Source organism: Aotus nancymaae, unplaced genomic scaffold (assembly GCF_030222135.1).
Source record: "Aotus nancymaae isolate 86718 unplaced genomic scaffold, 86718_ANA_hifiasm-v0.15.2.pri h1tg000108l, whole genome shotgun sequence".
Lineage (NCBI taxonomy): Eukaryota > Metazoa > Chordata > Mammalia > Primates > Aotidae > Aotus > Aotus nancymaae.
Genome location: NW_026988523.1, coordinates 5,020,856 through 5,042,620, shown reverse-complemented (window position 1 = coordinate 5,042,620; position 21,765 = coordinate 5,020,856). Strand labels below are relative to the sequence as shown.

The 21,765-nt window shown below is 38.6% G+C and overlaps 1 protein-coding gene across 3 annotated transcripts in view; it reads right to left on the bottom strand.

Moving 5' to 3' along the window:
* The window catches only part of DNM3 (dynamin 3), a 556,271-nt gene that overhangs the window by 273,790 nt on the left and 260,716 nt on the right, over positions 1 to 21,765 (bottom strand). The gene's annotated exons all lie outside the window — the stretch shown is intronic.

Genomic DNA, 21,765 nt, shown 5'->3' with positions numbered 1-21,765 from the left:
AACAGCATATTGTAAAATTTAAAATCTATGAGGTTTAAATCTTCTGGTCGTTCTCTGCCATATTACAAAACATGCAGCATCGTCTTAAAATTTTTTAAACAGTTTTGAAGTTTTAAAACATTAACAAGTTGGATTATAAATTTGACAGAAATTATTTATAGATGGCATTTAAGAAAAATGAGGGTTTTTTCCCCCTCAGAATTATTGTGAAGTTAAATTCTGTTTTTTAGATGGCATCGGTTACCATGTCCTCTATACAAGATAATTTTGTTGTCATAGAACTAGAAATGAAAAACTAAATGCAATTGTATGATGTTGTTCTAAAGTCAAAAACTGTCCTATACTGAAATTACTCAATTTGTTGACATCCTGAAATATTTAAAAATTACTTATTGAAAAACTAATGAGTGTCAGTTACTAAAGGAAGATGAAAATATACTAATAATCAGATTTCATTTTTATATTACTATCAACTTTTGTAGTTGAAGAAGGAAGGCCAATCCCAGAGAAATTATGGAATAGACCAGGGTTCTCATCATTGGTCTTCCAAGACTCTCTCCACATTACTAGCCCCTGCTACCCTTGATTCCTGGTTTCAGCATTGCCCTGGTGCCCAATTTCCATTTCAGTGTGCTGTTGCTTCTAAAACCCACATATAGCATCCCTCTCAGGTCTGGGCTAGCGAATTTTTCTCCATGGCTTTTGAACTCTCTACTTCACAAAGAACAGACTAATGCTCAAAGTATGTGATATAGTTTAGCTGTGTCCCCACCCAAATCTTATCTTGACTTTTAACTCCCACAATTCCCAAGTGTTATGGGAGGAACCCAGTGGGAGGTAACTGAATTATGGGGGCAGATCTTTCCTGTGCTGTTCTTGTCATAGTAAATGAATTTCAAGAGTTCTGATGGTTTTAAAAATGGGAGTTTCCCTGCACAAGCTCTCTTTTTGCCTCCTGCCATCCATGTAAAATGTGACTGGCCCCTCTTTGCATTCCACCATGGTTGTGAGGCCTCCCCAGCCACGTGGAATTGTAAGTCCATTAAACCTCTTTTTCTTCCCAGTCTCGAGCATGTCTTTATCAGCAGCATGAAAACAGAATAGTACAGTATAGTTTCTAGCAGTTATATTACAATCATTCAAATGCTTTATAAAAACATAGATTCCTGGGCCACCTACCATTCCAAATGAATCAGAAGGCATATATGAAACCCAACAATCTACATTTAAATATGTTGCCAAGGTGATTCTTATTCATAATGAAGTTTGAAGCCCATGTATGTATACATACAATCAAAATTTTATTTTCTTTAGAGTAAATGATCACATCTATTTAATAGTTTTGAGTTAAGAAGGAGCTGGTTAAATTATTTCTCACGAAGATCATTATCTACCCTACCAAAGCTTACAAAGAGCATGCTAATCATACCACTCAATGAAAATATACTAGTTATTTCATTTTATCAGAGATGCGGAGCAAAGGTGCTGGTATCAATATGTATAATAAATAAATGTTAAATATGAATCTGAGCTGTTTTCCTTATTTTCTGGTTAAAAATACATATCAGTAGATATCCTACTATAGTGCCCTGCATTTCAATGGATCTTGCATGCTCCCTGAAACAGAGAAACTAAGTTATAAAAGCCATTGCAATAACCCAAGTGAAATATGGCCAGGATGTGAATTAAAAGCCACGATGTATAAAATTGAAAAGAAACGGACCTACCGAAGAAATATCTAGGAGGTAAAATCAACCAGATTTATGAGTGAATGAGAGTGGGATTAGTGAGGGGAAAGACTAGAACTAGCTACTAGTATAGCCACTAGCCACTAACCACATATGGTGGTTAGTTTCCATTAGATGTGCCATAAGTGTTCAAATAAACACAGAATTTTGAAAACTTAATACAAAAAAGAATGCAAAACATCTCATTAATGTAAAACAATTATTATATGTTGAAATGGTATTTTACATATATTGGGCTAAATAAAATTCATTGTAAAAATTAATTTCATCTGTTTCCTTTTACTTTTTAATGTGACTACCAGAAATTTTTAAATTATATATGTAGTTTACATTACATTTTTATTGAACAGTGTGCTGTTTTAGGATGATTCTGAAACTACTGCAGCTATCAACTTTCAAAACAAACCATTCTAAAATTCAGAAGGAATAGAGAAAGAGAAACCAGTTTGGGAAAGTGGGGGAACTGACGAATTCATCAAAGGCCATGCTGACTTTGAGGTAGCTCTAAGAAACACACATAAAGTGTGACCTGACCTCTGAAGCAAAAGGAAGAGGTTAGGACTGGAGGTAAAGACTCGCAAATCCTCAACACATACACTGGTAGCAAAATAGCAGTGGTTCAAGGTGGAATCCAGGGGTAAATATCAACATTTCAGAGGTAGTCACAAGAGTCTGAAAAGGAATGTCAGAGAAATAAAAGCAATAAGGTCATGGAAGCCAAAGGCAAGGTGAATTTCAAGGAGTGTGTGGTTGGAAGTGTCAAATTGAGCACAGAAAGGGATATGACAGTACAATGCACACATTACAGTGTCTTTAGCTATGCCACTGTGGTGGTGGAAGAAAGAGTCAAAGAGTTCATTGGGTTGAAAAGTGAGTGGGAAACAAAAAATGGAGATAATGACTGGAGAGAGTTCTTCCCAGAGGAAGGTGGAAGACAGTTGAAACCAGAAGAGGTCACAGGGTCAAAGGAGGTAGCAGTGGTGATAGCTCTCTAGTTTTAGGTTTCTTTCCTTCTCTTTCTCTCCTCTTTCTTTCCTTCTTTCCTATCTTTCTTTCTTTCCTTCCTTCTTTCATATGGGCAACAATTGAGCATGTTTATTGATTAATAATTAGTAGACAGTAAGAGGTTGGCAATACAATAAAGAGGATACAAGGACAAAGAAGATGGGAATGGATAAGATGAACAGCAAAGGGAAGGGTCTAGCCTTCAATAGGAATACAGCTGCCTCATCTTGTGAGGCCAGGGGAGGCTGGGAGAATGAAGGTGGATGTAAGTCGCTCATGAGGAACAGAGTAGAAGGTTTAGGGAAGTTATATTTGATCTTTCCATTTCTGTTGATAAATCAGACAAAATGATCCGGGAGAGTGAGAGTAAGTTGGAAGAAAGGCCTGAGAGTAGTGATGCAGCAGTGGGGCAACCAGCAGTTGAGTGAGAGTGGGTACAACTAAAATTCGTTTTCTTAAATGGCTAAAAGCTGAGAATGAAGAACGAACTTGCAGGAATACAATCAGTGTAGTTGTGGTCTCTTATCCAGCAGCACTTTGCACCCCTGATGTAGAAAATGAGATAATAAATTGGAATTGATCCAGGGGTTCTGAGTTTGTGAACCCAGGTGACCTAAGTACAGAAGTTTAAAAATGTTGAAGGTTTTAGGCAAGAGAGTAATGCAGGTGATCATCCATTCAATCTAGGTCAAGCAGAGAAATAAGGTCAGGAGGTGCTAGTGGAGAGGTAGAAAATGAGAAGATAAAAGGAATAAGGCCAATGAAGTCAAAAAACGCATATACTGTGTAAATGAAGACAAGAATGGCATTTTCAGAGTTTAAGCTGATGTGAAGCTAAATAAATTGTCTGATCTTACTGACACTATTAGGTTCATTCCTCTATTGAACACTATTTCTAGAAGCATTTAATGTTGTAGCTGAAAATGATATTTATTAAACATCATTTAGTCCAGTGGATATAGTCAATTGAGCCACAGGAAAATTATGTTACTAATAATAGTTAAAATTTTCAAAGAATTGACATAAAAATAATGAGAATAGATTTAAGATTATCCCTATGACATTATATCATTTGCAATGCAATTTGCTTTCTAATTCGGACAGAAAAAGAAGATTACAGCTACCATGTTGTGAAGAAACATGACCCACATCCCTTACCAGGTACCCATGAAAGTGAGTTCAGCGCTGGATGCTGTCAGCAATTAAGCTGCCATCATAAAAAGGTTAAGAAGCATGAACCCAATCCCAGCATTTCATTTTACAATAGAGGAAGTCCACAACTGGTCTTGTTTTTCTGAAAACAATCAGGTCAAAATAGGATTTTAGAAAGAACAATTCCTAATGTACTTTTTCACTAAAGAATTGAGGATCAGAAGCCATGAAATCCAAAGTAAAACAGTGGAATGAGATAAGAAAAGGCAGACATTCAGGAAAAATGGTCAGACCAAGAAGGGGTAAGACCACTAAGGGGAAATTAATAAAAAGGAAAAAAAAAAAGGAAAGTAAGTGGGAACTGAAGACAAAGACTAAATAAAATTTGAAAAGAATGCCAAGACAAATTGGATTAGTGGTAGAGGTCCTTCATTGGAAAGATAAAATATAAAATGTTAATTTTATATTCAAATTCAAAACTGCCAAAATAAATCTATCAATGTTCACTTCAATAGCCACCTACGGCCTCTTAGTATTTGAGTATCAAATTCTGTTTTGAGTATTCGAGTAAACAAGAACAAGCAAACCCATAATTACATGACTAGAAAGGACCTTGAGAGCTCAAAGGGCATGTTCTCATTTGTTCAGCTGGAGACAAACTGTTTTTTAAAATTTACTGCCCATAAATATCACCCAAGCTTCTTTTGCCAAATAGGAAAGCTTGGAAAGCAACTGCAAGACCAGCAATGGGAAAAGTGGAACAGCCCAGCCTCTTCTCTGGGTGGTGAGCCTACCCTAAGAGAGTGTGTGTTCTGTTAGTTTCCCCCATTCTAAGAAAACAGGTTTTGTCAAGGTTGGCAAAACCTGTATGTTACGGTTAAGTTCAGACCCCAACATCTGGCTGACATACTAGATCATAAAATTAATACAGAGACAAGGAATAAAATCATGGGAAGATAAAAGTACATGTGGAAGAATTCTAGTGTGGCCAAGGTCTTGAACCCTGTGAGCAAGGGGTGTGACCTTGAGCTTGCTTATGGTTAACCATGCAAGTTTTTTTCAGCTATGCAGCTGTCTTTTTTTTTTTTTTAACTGCTGCAGCCTGGATAAAGGTTGTAATCCATGCACCATTTGATAGTTTGATCTTGGTAGATTACAAAAGCTTATACCTAGGCTTTCTCAGTAGATGAGCAGCTGCTTCTATAAAGGTAGTTCACATAACTCAGAGCCTACCTGGGCAAATGCTGGGGAGCTGCATGGGCTCCTCAAAGGCAAAGGGCAGTGCAGTCTCCCAGTTGGTTAGGAAAGATCTACCTTTGTGAGCACAGGAATCATCAGCATACAGGTTACTTGTCCTTGAATTTGGCTAGCAGATTCATTTCTAAGGTATGCCTGAGACAGGGGTTTAACTACAGGGAAAAGAGTATTTCCATTTACTGGCCTGGTGGGCCTCAGGAGGTGAACTAGATCTCCTAATTTTATACTATAAGGTAGCTGTGCACTCTACAGGTTCTAGTGTTACCCTGTTAGAGCCAGGCCTAGGAAGGAAGGGTTAGATCAGCTGTCATCAGTGCCATTCTGTGCTCTGAGCCAGGGCAAGAAGGAAACTGTGGAGAGCTAACCTTAACTGGTGTGACTTATTTACAGACTTAAGGGTCTACCTCACCCCACTCACTCGTCTGGTAAGCACACGTTCTCAGGCTGGCTCTGGATTAATGAGATAGAGGGGATAAAGTCTCCTCAGGAAGCCTAGGCTCCTTAGACCAATAAATTTTGTAACAGGAGGCAGGAGGAGAAACACAAAGGAAAAAGGAAAGTAAAAATTAGGAGGCTTTGAATATGCTGTTTGGAAAAGGAAGGTAACTCAAAAAACTCCTGGTAGGTAACTAGAGCTGTGGTCCTTGCAAATTAAATTTTGCAATAGACAGCCATGTTTCAAGTGTCCTGCTCCAAGAGTATGCATATAGATGATTTTCCCCCTTGGTGGTAAATGCACAGTGGCAAAGCTAACCTCTTTAAAATACCTTTGGGAATGTAATTCTTGAACTTTCGTATCTAGGAACTTCACAGTAGGAGAGGGTTCATATTCACATTGAGGAGGGGGTTCACAAAATTCACCTGTCTATTTTGTTGATATTTTATTATTAATGTATATTAATGATTTCATTTGATCATTGCAGAATGTCTGATAAGCTATAGAAACCGCATGTCTGAACATAATTTGAAACAAGAAATAAGGAGCAAACATGTAAACTTGTGCATATACTGGCCTTGAAGTGGACTCTACAAGTGCACTGCATTGACCCCTTTCAGAATCTTCTGTCCACTACTGGTGCTAAGAGGATGCCCATAGGAGCCACAATTAGCTTTGGGGGAGTGGTGTCAAGAAGGTAGAAGCAGAACTGACAGAGTGTTGACTTCTTACCTCAAAGAGGGATAGCCACAGCCCTGGTTAGCCACCAGAATAAGGATTAAACCCAATGGAATAAAAGATGAGAGAAGACAGAGCAATACTGCTGAGGGTTGAGGAATGGAGAGGCGCTCCTGTTGTTTCCTCACTCAGTCCTCCTCAGGAGGAGTAAAGTGACTTCTAACATTGGTAGAGCTGAACAAATAAACAGGGAAGTGTCATCCCGGGTCTGTCTTTCCCCCATTCTTACCCCCATTCATCAAGGGAACGTGCCTGCCCACAGAGGGTGTATGATCTAACAGTGGAAGGAAGGGTGTCATGCCTGCAGTTTTCAGGGACAAGTTCAATTCAGGAAAGTGTTCAAAAGTCTCTCTCACCTAAGACACTTATCAGTCAGTCATCCAGTATTTCCTAAATGTCTATGATGGATCAGGCACTGTGCCAGATGCCCTGCCCCCAGAATCACAAGTGAGAACCACCACGACTATGACCAGGTGTGACTTGTAAGTGGCCAGCTATATGGTAGAAAATAGATTTTGATATCTAATGAACTAGTGCTATGACAGGAATAAAGAAGTTGTGAAAACAAGCAAATAAGATAAAGTATATATAAAGGGATTTAAAGAATAGTGAAATTAAGATACAAAATAATCAAATATTTGATGAAATATTGTTTTTCTTTGTTTTCAAGACTCTACAAATCAATCTGTTACTAACATGAATGAATTGGCTAAGTGACATTTTTACATTTGGATGTTACTTTATGGTTTTAACCTTCTAGGAAACGAGAATTTCCTAAGTATCTAAAATAGGCAAAGAATATAATTTGACTCCATTTTTAGAAATCCAGGAATAGTAACAATAGCTAACATTTACTAAACATTACTTGGTGCCAAGCACTATGCTAAGAGCTTCACAAACATTATTACTTTTGATCCACATAATAATCCTACGAGGGAGGGAACATTTTCCTCCATGTTAGGCGAGGAAAATGAGATTGCACTCCTGTTTAACTGCCAAATCCATGTTTGTAATCAAAAGACCTTCCTTGTAGGAGCTTCGTTATTGTTTGCCATTTTACTCCAATTTGCAGAGCACACTTAGAGGATTCAGCACTTGAATAAAATAAAACCTCTCTGGTGGACTGATTTCAGAGCCCCCACCCCTAATCCACACATATGCCAGGATGTTGGCTACAGTATGGCATCTAATGGCATGCAATTGGGAGCGACCCATTTTCTTGACAGGAAACTGATCAACAGGTTATGGCATAATCCTCTGATGTTAAATTAAGCTAAATAAAAAAGCCTAATACATGATGTGAGAAAAATATTTTTGCCAGGATGGGCTAACAGTAGGCAGTACCCTAGAGTCAAAATTAGTTTCTGGTCTCAATGGTTGCTTCTTGGGTGATGTTGGGTGAGTTAAAGCAAACAACTTCCCTTTGCTTCAGTTTATTCATACATAACATGGAATAATAATAACACCTGTAATGTAGAGTTGTTAGGAGGATCATATGAGTTAATATATGTAAAGGATTTAGATCAGTACCTATAAGTATTATATGTATGCTATTATTTCAGTTATATTTGTTACTGTAAGGACAGGAAAAAAAACTATAATATATATCAAAATGTTATCTATGATTGAAACTTGATGGTAAAATTATGAGTTCTATTTATTTCCTCTTTCCTTTTCCCTATATTTTTCCTATTTTCCTATAATACTCATGTTATTAAAAAAAGTAAGTTGGCATCATATTATTGCTTATTTAAAGGAGGCAATTTCTTGAGATTTCCTTTAATGTATAATGAACACAGTATGTTGGAAAAAACACCAAAGCAGATTATAAGCAACCTAGTAGTGAAATAACCTTACAACACAACATAAAAAGAAATTCCGAAGTAGTCTATGGGAAATCACTGTGATGAAAGAAGCTTGACTATTTTAAATAAGGAACTGACTTGATTGACTGAAACATTAATAGTGTTCAATAAAAACTGACTGAAAATAAGGAACCAATATTTAATATTCATATCAAACCCTTGCTTTTTAAGATATAGCTGCCAAAAATTAATAACTTTCTGGTTCCTCTGTAAATTCCAACCTCTACCCAATAACACTGGCATAAGTTTAAATTGTAACCACCTAACAAAGATTTTGTAAATTAAACAGAACTCCAAGTTATTGTTTCACAAAACAACTTCATCATGCAACTAAATGAGTCCCTTTCTCACTGTTTTCTGGACACCCCAAATCTACAATGACTACGTCTATGGTGCCTTCATCATCATCCACTCATTCTGCCCTGCAAAAGCAACAGAAACCTCTTGTGAGTTTTGCTTCCAGTACATTAGCCTGTCTCACATAATGAGGGCATTTTTTATGCTTCTGTGGCTTACTAGGCTTCCATACTATCTTGATTCATAAAATTATTTCTAAAGATTTTTTTCTCTTCTTGTTTCCCAGAATTTGCTCAAATGCCTGCCTATGCATTATTTCTGCCACATGCACAGTTATTTCTAAGAGTTCACTAAGAGTGAGCTGTTTATTCTCAAAGTTTACTCACCTAAACCTCTATAAGATCCAGGCCATTAACCATGATGAAAATCAGGGCTTTAGTTTTTTCATTTTTTTCTTGTGTATCTTTTTCATGCGCAGAGCTTCCTTTGAAGTTAATGGGCCCTCCATGTGGAAGGGATTCCAAATGATACAAAACAGAATGAGAACTAAGCCTGTCATCTATTTATCACATTCAAGGACAAAAATATGCACACATGAGGAAAAAATATCTCATAATTATCAAGGCCTGAATAAAATGTGGATGTTTACTAAAAATAATCCAGAGAGCTTATTTAACAGAGGAAGAAAAAAAACCTTAGTAAATATTTATTAATTACTTGATAGAAAATTAGCAACCACTGGCCAGGCACGGTGGCTCATGCCTGTAATCCCAGCACTTTGGGAGGCCAAGGCAGGCAGATCACAAGATCAGGAGTTTGAGACCAGCCTAACTAACATATATCTAAGAAAAATACAAAAGGTAGCGGGGCATGGTGGCACACCCCTGTAGTTGCAGCTACCAGAAGCTGAGGCAGGAGAATCACTTGAACTTGGAAGGTGGAAGGTAAAGTGAACCAAGACAGTGCCGTGCCACTGCATTCCAGCTTGGGTGATAGAGTGAGAGTTTGTGAGAAAGAACGAGAGAAAGAGAGAGAAAGAGAGAAAGGAAAGACAGAAAAGACAGAAAGGAAAGAAAGGAAGGAGGGAGGGAGGGAAGGAAGGAAGAGAGAAAGAGAAAGAAAGAAAGAAAGGAAGGAGGGAGGGAGAGAGGGAGGGAAGGAAGAAGGAAGGAAAAGAAAGAAAAGAAAGAAAGAAGGGAGGGAAGGAAGGAAAAGAAAGACAGAAAAAGAGAAAGAGAAAGAAAGAAAGGAGGGAGGGAGGGAAGGAAGGAAGGAAGAAAAAGAAAGAAAGAAAAAATAAAGAAAGAAAGGAGGGAGGGGGGGAAGGAAGGAAGGAAGGAAAAAGAAAGAAGAAAGAAAAGAAAGAAAGAAGGGAGGGAAGGAAGGAAAAGAAATAAAGAAAAAGAAAGAAAAGAAAGAAGGGCGGGAAGGAAGGAAAAGAAAGAAAGAAAAAGAAAGAGAAAGAAAAAGAAGGGAGGGAAGGAAGGAAAAGAAAGAAAGAGAAAGAAAGGAAAGAAAGAAAGGAAAGAAAGAAAGAAAGAAAGAGAAAATTAGTGAGCATCTTAGATGTGTCAGGGAGCACGCTGGAAATACAAGAATAAGCCAAGGAAACAGAAATGCACACACACAAAGGCACAGTCCCCAACCTTCATGGAGCTTATAGACAAATAAGAGAATAGACACTAAACAAAGTCTCACACAGATAAATGTAAAATTATTTACTCTGGTTGGTGCTGCCAAGAAGTGGTTCGTACATGAAGAGTGCTCTGACCTGCAGCAAGTATAAGAAAAGGCATACTTGAAGTGTTTAGCACTTGAGCTGAACTTTGAATGGTGTGGGGTGGGAATGGGGGAGGGAGAGGCAACCTCAGAATGGCCACTGTACCTAAAGCAAGAGTGAGCCTCCTACAAGGTGTGCCTGAAGAAAAGGCAAACAACACTTGGTCACATAATTTTTGTGAAGAAATGTGGTCCTTATCCTGAGAGAAATGGGTAGTCTTCCAAGTGTTTAAAGTAGGGCAGCAATATGAGATTTTGATATGGTTTGGCTGTGTCCTCACTCAAATCTCATCTTGAATTCTATCTTCCATAATTCCCACATGTCATGGGAGGGACTCCGTGGGGCGGGGGGTGGGGGGCGGGAATTGAATCACGAGGAGCGGGTCTTTCCCATGCTGTTTTCCTGATAGTGAATAAGTGCCATGCGATCTGATGGTTTTATAAAGGGGAGGTCCCCTACACATGCCCTCTCTTGCCTGCCACCATGTGACTTTGTACCTCATTCGCCTTCCACCACGATTATGAGGCCTCCCCAGTCACGTGGAACTGTGAGTCCATTAAACCTCTTTTTCTTTGTAATTTATCCAGTCTCAGGTATATCTTTATTAGCAGTGCGAGAACAGACTAACGCAGATTTACACATAAAAAGTTTTCTTCTAGCTCTGGCTTGGTGAGGAGATTCGAGAGAGGAAAAAAGATACAGGGTGATGGATAGTTGACTATTACAGAATCCTACGTTATAAATTATGATAACTTTGACCAGAGTGTTAGAAATGAACATACGGAGAAGTGGACAGATTTGAAGAATATTAAGGAAGAGAAATTAGTATGACAATGATAAATCGGATATGGAAGATGAGAGAGAGTGGGGCGTTGAAGATGACTCCTGAGGTCTAAGTTTAAGAAACTAAACAGACTGTGGAGGCACATTCATGGAGAGACAGTAGGAGGACTATGTTTAGGGAGGGGAGGAGTCATAAGTTCAGTCTGGACATGTCAAAACATCAACATGTGAAATAGATCATTGGCTGTAAAGATGTCTAGATCAGATGTACAAATTTGTAAATTGTTGTTTGTAGGTGTAATTTAAACTGTGGGTGTAAAAAAATGACTTAAAATGAACATTTAAGTGAGAAGAGAAGAGGGCCTAGGACTAAGCCCTGAAGAAAGCCAATGTGCAATGTCTGGGTGGAGAGGATGGACCCATGAAGGAAACTGAGGCAGGGCTAGAAGAGAGAGAGAGAGAGAACAGTGAACACTATAGAAATGAATGAACAAGAATGTCTCAATAAGGCGAAAGGATTGAAAGGTCAAATGCCATTGTAAGGTTAAAAGTAAAAATTTTTTCACTGGTTTTAAGGTTACTGAAGAGAGAATATTAAAAATATTTAACAACTACTGTGACATCACCCTGACCAATCCACAAAGTTGCTGGGGTCACAGTGGTAAAGCAGGGTACCAAAGGTTCCCTTCTGTGCCAGACCTTTGCCTTTAATCTCTGGACAGAGGAAAGGATGGAGGAACTCAGAGAGGAGCTTCAGCATCTCTGATGAGAGATGGGCATTGCAGGTGCAGCCAGCTGTAACTGGTCTGAAAGCATTAAATATGAGAACAACCACTCTGGCTCTCCTGATGATGCTGGCTGGGGAACATCACTAAGTGTTGCTATGGCTTGATGGAGAGGGGGAGCACTGGATTGGAATGGGCAGGTGACAGAAGTGAAGTTTTCCCATGTAAGTCTGATTTCATATGATGAATCAATACTTTCTCATCATCTTCTAGATGCAGAATAAAAAATTATTCTAAAAATGCAAAAGAAAAAAAAGAGAATTGGCCAATGAAGAAAACATGTCAGAGAATCAGTTGTAAAAGACTTCCTGAAATTTTTGGTCCCTATAGGGAAGCAACAAGATGTGTTGTCATTCAATCATTCAGATTAAAGCTATAGAGCAATTTATCAATGTCAAATAATGAGAATGGCTGACAAATTTTAAGGTTTTGGGTTCCTAGGACATTCTAGAAAATTTTATTTACCCTGTAACACCTCTGGAGAAGCGTATCGATAGTATTACTAAGGAGATGCTCACACACTCAGGTATTAAATAAGTGTTAGTAGCCAGTCCTTCATAGAGAACCCACTACTATAAATACTGACGTTCTAGGGGAAAATGCATGTATAGATTCAATGTGGAATCCCAGTTTTAAATCTCTTCCAATATGAAGGAATCAAGGACCTTCCTTCCTCACCTTTGATTGTTCTATGGATTCTGGCAGTGCAGGCTGTAAGGATACTGACACCATGAAGCAAATAGCTGTGGGTGACTGGGGCTTTCATTTCGTGCAGACCACAAACATACTTTCCTGTCAGTTTGGTTAGCCCTGTGCACTTTAGTCTTGAGGTCCTGAGGAGTGGCTTACCAACTCCCCTGTTCAGTGCCACAATCTCTATGGATGACCCAGTTGTCTTTCCTCCTTCTAACTTGCCCTTAGGTTTCACTATCTTTTTCAGTGTTCCTAAGGATTTACCTGCTAGTAATTACTAGGGGAAAAAATAAAAGAGTTCATTCCTAAAAACAACCTCTTTCTCCTCTCTCCATTGCAAATACAATTCAGTTTTCTGAAAAAGATCAAAGATGATATTCGTGGGACCCTGAGTCACTATTAGTCTATTTTCATATTGCTGATAAAGACATACCCAAGACCAGGAAGAAAAAGAGGTTGAATTGGACTTACAGGTCTACATGGCTGGGAGGTTTTAGAATCATGGTGGGAGGTGAAAGGCACTTCTTACATGGTGGTAGCAAGAGAAAAATGAGGAGGAAGTAAAAGTGAAAACCCCAGATAAACCCATCAGATCTCATGAGACTTATTCACTATCATGAGACTAGCACAGGAAAGACCAACCCTGATGATTCCATTACCTCCCTCTGGGTCCCTCCCACCACATGTGGGAATTCTGAGAGATACAATTCAAGCTGAGATTTGGGTGGGGACACAGCCAAACCATATCAGTTACAAACACTAAATATAAGAGCCATGCCCATATAAAGGAAAATGCCACCATTCTGGTGCTCTAAAATAGAGAGAGGGCTTAGGCCTCAGTGAGGATTTTTAAGTTACTGATGGGGTTGAGGCAGGGTTTCTCACAGAATGTTCTAAGAAATGCTATTTCAAAGAGACATTCCATGAAAAAAGTTTTCATGACTAAATAAATTTTGGAATTCCTGCAATACCATTCAGTCTTCTCTCAGGTACACAATGCACATTATTCCATTAAAAATGCATGTGCAGAAAGCAGAAACTGGACCCCTTCCTGACACCTTACACTAAAATTAACTCCAGATGGATTAAAGACTTCAACATAAGACCTAACACCATAAAAACCCTAGAAGAAAATTTAGGCAGGGGCCGGGCGCGGTGGCTCACGCCTGTAATCCCAGCACTTTCGGAGGCCGAGGCGGGTGGATCATGAGGTCAAGAGATTGAGACCATCCTGGTCAACATGGTGAAACCCCGTCTCTATGAAAAATACAAAAAATTAGCTGGGCATGGTGGCGTGTGCCTGTAATCCCAGCTACTCAGGAGGCTGAGGCAGGAGAATTGCCTGAACCCAGGAGGCGGCGGTTGCGGTGAGCCGAGATCGTGCCGTTGCACCCCAGCCTGGGTAACATGAGCAAAACTCCATCTCAAAAAAAAAAAAAAAGAAAAGAAAATATAGGCAAAACCATTCAGGACATAGGCATAGGCAAGGACTTCATGACCAAAACACCAAAAGCATTGGCAACAAAAGCCAAAACAGACAAATGGGACCTAATCAAACTCCACAGCTTCTGCACAGCAAAAGAAACAGTCATTAGAGTGAATCAGCAACCAATAGAATGCGAAAAAAATTTTTTCAGTCTACCTATCTGACAAAGGGCTGATATCCAGAATTTACAAAGAACTAAAACAGATTTACAAGAAAAAAACAAGCCCATTCAAAAATGGGTGAAGGATATGAACAGACACTTTACAAAAGAAGACATATATGAGGCCAACAAACATATGAAAAAATGCTCATCTTCACTGGTCATTAGAGAAATGCAAATCAAAACTACATTGAGATACCATCTCACGCCAGTTAGAATGGCGATCATTAAAAAATCTGGAGATAACAGATGCTGGAAAGGATGTGGAGAAATAGGAACACTTTTACACTGTGGGTGGGCGTGTAAATTAGTTCAACCATTGTGGAAGACAGTGTGGCGATTCCTCAAGGACCCAGAAATACAAATTCCATTTGACCCAGCAATCCCATGACTGGGTATATATCCAAAGGATTATAAATTGTTCTTCTATAAGGACACATGCACACGAATGTTCATTGCAGCACAGTTTACAATAGCAAAGACCTAGAACCAACCCAAATGCCCATCAATGACAGACTGGATAGGGAAAATGTGGCACATATACACCATGGAATATTATGCAGTCATCAAAAACGATGACTTCGTGTCCTTTGTAGGGACGTGGATGAACCTGGAAACCATCATTCTCAGCAAACTGACACAAGAACACAAAATCAAACACCGCATGTTCTCACTCATAGGCGGGTGTTGAACAATGAGAACACATGGACACAGGGAGGGTAGCATCACACACTGGGGTCTATTGGGGGGAAATAGGGGAGGGACAGCGGGGGGTAGGGAGTTGGGGAGAGATAGCATGGGGAGAAATGCCAGATATAGGTGAAGTCGGAGGAAGGCAGCAAATCACACTGCCATGTGCGTACCTATGCAACAATCTTGCATGTTCTTCACATGTACCCCAAAACCTAAAATGCAATAAAAAAAATGCTGAGAAGTACCAAGATAAACATGCCTTTTAACTTTGCTTGCCAACTCCAAATTCGACCATGAAACCCTATTTTAATATCCGAAAGTGTTCCAGATGTAATTCCAGAAACAGTTGGTTCATAGAGCTGAGGTGGCTACGTTTGAGAACATAGGGTCTTTAGCTACGGGAAAAAGAAGGGAATCTCTGTTGGAGGCTTGCCTCTTCTCTGACTTTTCCTGTTCCCCCTTTCCAACACCACCTGTCTACTCCATGCTGGACTGGCTTTGGATTGGCACCAAATGTAGAATGTGAGAAAAGAATACTGGATAAGGGACTGCCTCAGAAAACAACCAGGTCTACAGCAGTGCAAGGAAATAGAGAGATGATGAGTACAGAAGTCGATGAACAAGGGAAGCAAAAAGCAGGCATGTGAGAACCTCCTATGGGTCTCTTTAGAATGATCATATGTGTGTGAAAAAGACACACCTATCCAGACAGAACGCCATCCAAAATGCTACGTGCCAAGAAGCATGTAGGCATTCTTCTTCCTACAGCTTCTGATATAAACAGTCCAACAAGAACGAACTGATACCTCATTAATACTACCACAACACAATTTATTTACATAGCAAGTGGTACCTTTTCAGAGCCAAAGATAAGCTGAGTCTAGATATTAGTCAGAGATAGAAGATTCATCCATCCATCCATCCATTGAATAGATGGTTATTGAATACTTACTATGTTAATTGAGTACGTATTTTTTTTTATTCTAGGTACTAGAGTTTATATTCTCCATTTGGGGTGGAGTTGTGGGTGGAGCTCAGGAATAGACAATAAATATATAATTTTATATCTGGAGATGATAAATACTACGAAAAAAAATAAAGCAATCTAAGTGGGATAATGTGTGCTTTTGGTTTATGTTGGAGAGAAAAAGACGTTTTTCACTTAATCAGAAAGGGCCTCTTGGATAAAATAATATTTCAGCAGAGACCTGAAGAAATTTAAAGAACATGTGGATTGTGGTGGTGTAGAGGGAGGGAGGAGGGGAATAAAATCCGGGAAGAGGGAACAGTGAGTACAAAAGTCCTGAGGCAGGAACACCAAGGAAGCCAATTGCCTGATCCCAGTGAGTGAGAGCGGGAGGAGTCTTAGGAAATGGGATCAGAGAGGCAGGAGAAGACAGATCCCATAGACCTTAAGAGTCATTGGAGACCTTTAGATTTTATTCTCAGTAAGATGGAAATCACTAGAGCGTTTTGAACAGGGAAGTAATGTGATCTCACTATTTTAAAGGGTGCTTTCTGGCTGCTGAGTGGAGAGACTTATGAGAGAAAGAAGAGAAACAGGAAGGCCAATAACCCAGGTGAGAGATGCTGGAGCTTTGAACAGGGTGGTGACAATGGGGAGAGAGAGAAGTGGTCAGATTCCAGATGACAGGATTTGCTATTGGAAAGGAGGTGTGGTGTGAGAGGGGAAAAAAGGAATGAGAGCTCTCTGTAGGACTAGATCCCATGCCCTTGGAGGACAGGAATATTATCTAATGCCTTTCTATCTCCAGCACCAAATATACAACCTGTACTTTTTTTATTACTGTGGTGTAGACAGACTCCCAGACAATGAAAAGACTGTATGCATCACATGGATATAAACATAAGATAAACAATCCATTTCTTTCATTGGTATATTTTCTTGAGAAGATGAAAGTAATTTTGATGGGAATAAGTTTATTGTCATTTCTTAACCAAATATTTTCATCGTGCCAACAACACTTTTAACATCTTTGTCATAGTTACTAGATAGTACATGGCATGAAGGTTATAAAAGATAACATTTTGGACTGACTTCAAGATGCCCATAGCCTCGCATGTGGCATGAACCTTATGCATACTGTAAAATAAGCAACACTGCCATGGAGGAAGCAAGTCTCCATGTCCTCTAGACCCAGCTCCACCCCTCTAGAGCATGATCCTTAACCTCTCGAGCCTTAATCTTCTCATCCATAAATGAGAAGAGTAGTAGCTACTGTTGAAGGACAAATGAAAATGCACTGAGCACTAAACAGTACTTGTAATCATTACTCCAGAATATAGCATTACATAAGTAAGTGTTAGTACAGGGATCAGAAGGCACAAGTGCATGGAGGAGGAAAGGATCTCATTCATTAGATGAATTGGGATACCTTACTTCCTTTGTACTCTTGCCAAATCACTTTGTAGGGCAGCTGGATAGGTATATGGAGTCTTAGAGATTCTGCTGATGGAAGAACCTTTATGAAGAGTACGAAACAGCTAAAAGTGATCACCTACATCTCAATATCCACACTAAAAACAGAAAGAGTGTCTTAGAATGCCCAGCCTAGTCTCTCTCCACTCTTTGCCAAATGTTTCAGCCTCCCTGGCTATCTTTCTGTTTCTACAACACACAAGTTCTTTCTAGTCCTGGCTGTGCCTCTGGCAGGACCATATCTTCTGACCTTCACATGGTGAGGCACGGCTGGTCATGCAGAACCCACCTTACGCTATCCCTCTTCAGAGAGGCTCTCCTATTGCCTCTCTCCACACTGCCCCTCCATCTTCACTTTTCTTCACATAAACCAATTTTAATTCTCTACACTGAAAATATATACAATTTCTTCTTGCTCATTTGTCTTTTTGTTGTTCATTTTCTGTCTTTTTCACCACTAAAATATAAGCTTCATGAGAGAGTGAGAACTTCATCTGTCTTATTTACCACGCCACCCCCAGAAGAGTGTCTGGCATCGATTCAACAAATAGGAAATTAAATCAGCAGATAATGTCAAAATCCCTTTTCTAGTCAGTATTATTTGCCTCTTTGCATCAGATTATTTAAGAAGAAAATACACTCAGAAGAAAGTTATGATTGAGATTGACCTATCAGGGAATTAAAATGTGATTGACAACACAAAGGGGATAAATCACAGCTGATGATGCAGGATGTGCTGTATAATGTGTAAAAGCTTTGGGCACTTTTGTCAAGGTCAATTTTTGATGCCAGGAAAGTTAAAATTTATGTTAAGAAAGCATGGACTTTCTGAGTTTCTTTGAGTTCATCTCTTCCTCAATCGTAAAAAAGTGGGGGAGTGGCAGAAAGAGCTAATAATAGTATATCCCCTTATAGAACCGTGGTGACAATTAAAAGAGGGAATCCATAGGACAGGGCCTGGCACAAAGCAGGCAGTTAAGGAATGTTAATGTTACCATGACAAAATTTAAAATAACAGTGGTCATTCTTGGAGTTTATTTTCCAAATATAAGTTTTTACTTCTTTCCAATTTTACTTTCTTATCTCATTAAGCAACTCTTTCACTAAGGAAACTCTATTTACCTTTAACCATCAAACTATACTCTCAGTAAATACCCCACATTCAGTAAATAAATAAGACATTAATTATAACCCTAAGGACTACTTTAAACTGCTAATGTTATTAAATCACAGGAACCACGAGAGCTACTGGTTAAGTTAAAGTTTACTGGTACAATTCTAAGAATTCAAAAGGACAACTTTATTAATTGTGACAAAATGATTGCTAACCCTTAATAAATATTTATTTTGAGCAGTGTTCACTTTACATGAATGTCTCACTAATCTTCTCAACCACCCTATGAGGTTAACACTGCTGTTCCTCTTTTATCTTTGAATGCTGTGAGGCATAGAGAGACTCAACCTTATGATGTGAATGATTTAGCTTGCAAGTGGCAAGAGGGGCCCCAAACGCATCTCAAGCTCCAGGCCTATGCTATTAAATGTCCCCCTCTGTTTTCAGGGATAAAAAGACAGATATCACTACAGATTTTTATCACTGGAAATAAAGTAACCTTTGACATGCAGAAATTGGTTACGTTTTCATGAATTTCACATATTCAAAAATGGAAAGATTGAAGAGGTTCAGGCCCAGAGTCACTGTGATGAAAGAATCACTCAGATTTAAGAGTCAAGAGAGTACCAATGAGTGGAAAGGGCCAAGACTTTATAGTTGAACCCTAGCTCCACCATATTAGTCACATGGCCTTGGAGAAACTAGAGTGGAAGCAAATGATTATGAGCCCCAGCACTGGTGCTGGACTTTATGAGTTCAAATCCTATCTCTACCACATACTACAAGCATCACACCAGACAAGTTATCCAACCTCTCTGTGCCCCAGTTATCTCAGTCACAAAACCATTGCTACCTAGACCATAAGGTTGTTGTGAAGATTAAGGAAAATAATGAATGTCAAGTGCTTACCACAAGGCTTGTGTGTAAGAAATGTTTAATCATATCAGCTATTTTTATTATTATCTATCGAAATGAAGATAAGAGTATAAGCTGTGCAAGGTTATTTTGAAGAATAAAGCACCTAATACATTGCCTGATATAAAACACCCATGCAATAAATTACAGCTATTGTTATGATTATTAAAATATCAAATATCCCAGAGAATGACAGGTAGAAGTACAGGTACATATAGCAGTTTCTGGTCACTGTAACACTCTAAGATTTAAAAAAGGAGTCCATCTATTACACTATTTTAACAAATAAATAAGTCCAGTAGCCCATGTGGCTCTCTTTCTTCTCTTATATTTACTCTGTTCATTATCTAAGTTTAGCACTTACAACACCTTGTTTTGAATTACTTGCTACTGTGTTTGCTGTGCTCCCATTTCCCCAATAAGATTACAGCTTACTCATTCAAAGCATAGACTTTCTGGGCTTTTAGGTCAGTTCTGCCATTTACTAGCTATGTGAACTTAGGCAACTTACTTAATATAGCCAAGCCTCATTTATTTTCATCTAAGAATGAAACTAATAATCCTAAATTCAAATAGATTTTGTAAATACTAAGTGAGATGAATGTATATAAAGTACTCAACAGGATGTCTGGCATCAATAAATAGTAGATATTATTATCAAGTAGAGATCAACTGTGCTATATACTCCTTTGGAATATCAAATACATATACCTTCCCTAGATCACAGATTAGTCAATTAAATATTGTAACATGGTTCTAAATCAAGGGCAATATCAACACCAAAGGCTACTATAAACATGTGGCAGTCTTATTGCATTGTCACAATATCTGGGATGTTAAGGATGATAAAGGAAAATCTCTCCCAACTAAAGCAACAATAGCATCTGCTAGGGTTTAAATATAATTCATATATCTCTAATTGTTAATCACAGTTTCTTTATTAGATTAAAATTTACTATTTTCAGAATCACATTTCAGAGCTACACATAATTTTTTTTTTTTTTTTTTTTTTTGAGACAGGGTTTCATGCTATCACCCAGGGTGGAGTATCCTGGCACAATTTCAGCTTACTGCACCCTCGATCTCCCAGGCTCAGGTGATCCTTCCACATCAGCCTCCTGAGTAGCTAACATAGGTACATGCCACCATGCCCAGCTAATTTTTGCATCTTTTGTAGAGACAGGATTTGCCATGTTGCCCAGGCTTGTCTTCAACTCCTGGGCTCAAGCAATCCACCTATGTCAGCCTTCCAAAGTGCTAGGATTACAGGCATGAGCCACTGTACCTGTCCTACATGTAATAATTGTTGTGGTGACATATTTATTTAGATGGAAAACTGTAAGTGTCAAGCCTGAAATGACAATTAAATTTAAAGTACATTTTTTTCCTTTGAATGACAGAAAGTAATGTCCAAAGTTAATAAAGCAGCTTTAATATATTTTAGACTCTCCCTTTTGGATGTTAATGTCACAGTTTGTCATTATTTTATAGAACATTCACATATCTGGTCATTTAATTCCAGATTTTAAAATATTTAATACTTCCATTCATTCAACAATTACTTGTTGGGTATTTATAAGCAGATTCTATGTTAGACACACAGAATGTGGCAGTGAAAATGGAAACTACTATCCCTGCTCTAACCAAGCATATAGCCAAACTGGGGAGGTAGACATTAAACAAAACCTGGGTGAGAAGACTATTTCTATGGGAACATGCAGTTGAGGACTGAAAATAGTGTAGAAGTCAGGAAAAGTACTCCTAAGAAAGTGCTTTTTAAACTGAGGTAAATGAAATGATGTTTGGGCAATAATGGAAAAGAACAGGGAAAGGGTCTGAGCTACTGAAGCGGACTGGAGACCTGGAGCACAGAATTCAGGAGTGCTAGGGGCAAGAGAAGGAAAAGGGAGCAAAGAGGGAATGAATAATGGATGTTAGAACTTTAACTTTATCTTAAATGTAAAGGAGTATTTTTGAGTGGTTGTAAGCTGAGGAGTAACAGGTTCAGAATTTTTTTTTGTTTACACCAAAACAAAACAACAAGAGAACAACACATCAACTGTTTGCCTAGTTTGTAATTTTAGCAAAACGTTTCAGGGGAGAGTGTTGGAGCTCCCGGTTAAAGTCAGTATTTTAATTATTTGTAGATTTTAATTACCCATATTCTTCCCAACCGACTTAATCATGGCTAACTGAAAATTGGCTGTAACTCAAGATTCTCCATGAAGAAACTTAGTAAAGTATGTAACAGATGAATTCCTGATTTCTATTGAAAACTAAAGAACATATAAGTAACAGGCATTCTGATTTCTGATGGGAAATGGAGAAGCCCTGGTAAATATCAGTCATCCAGAGCAGCTATTTTGTTAATCCCATAAACTAGTTGCAGATGTTGGCTCAAACAGCGAGGCTTTGCAT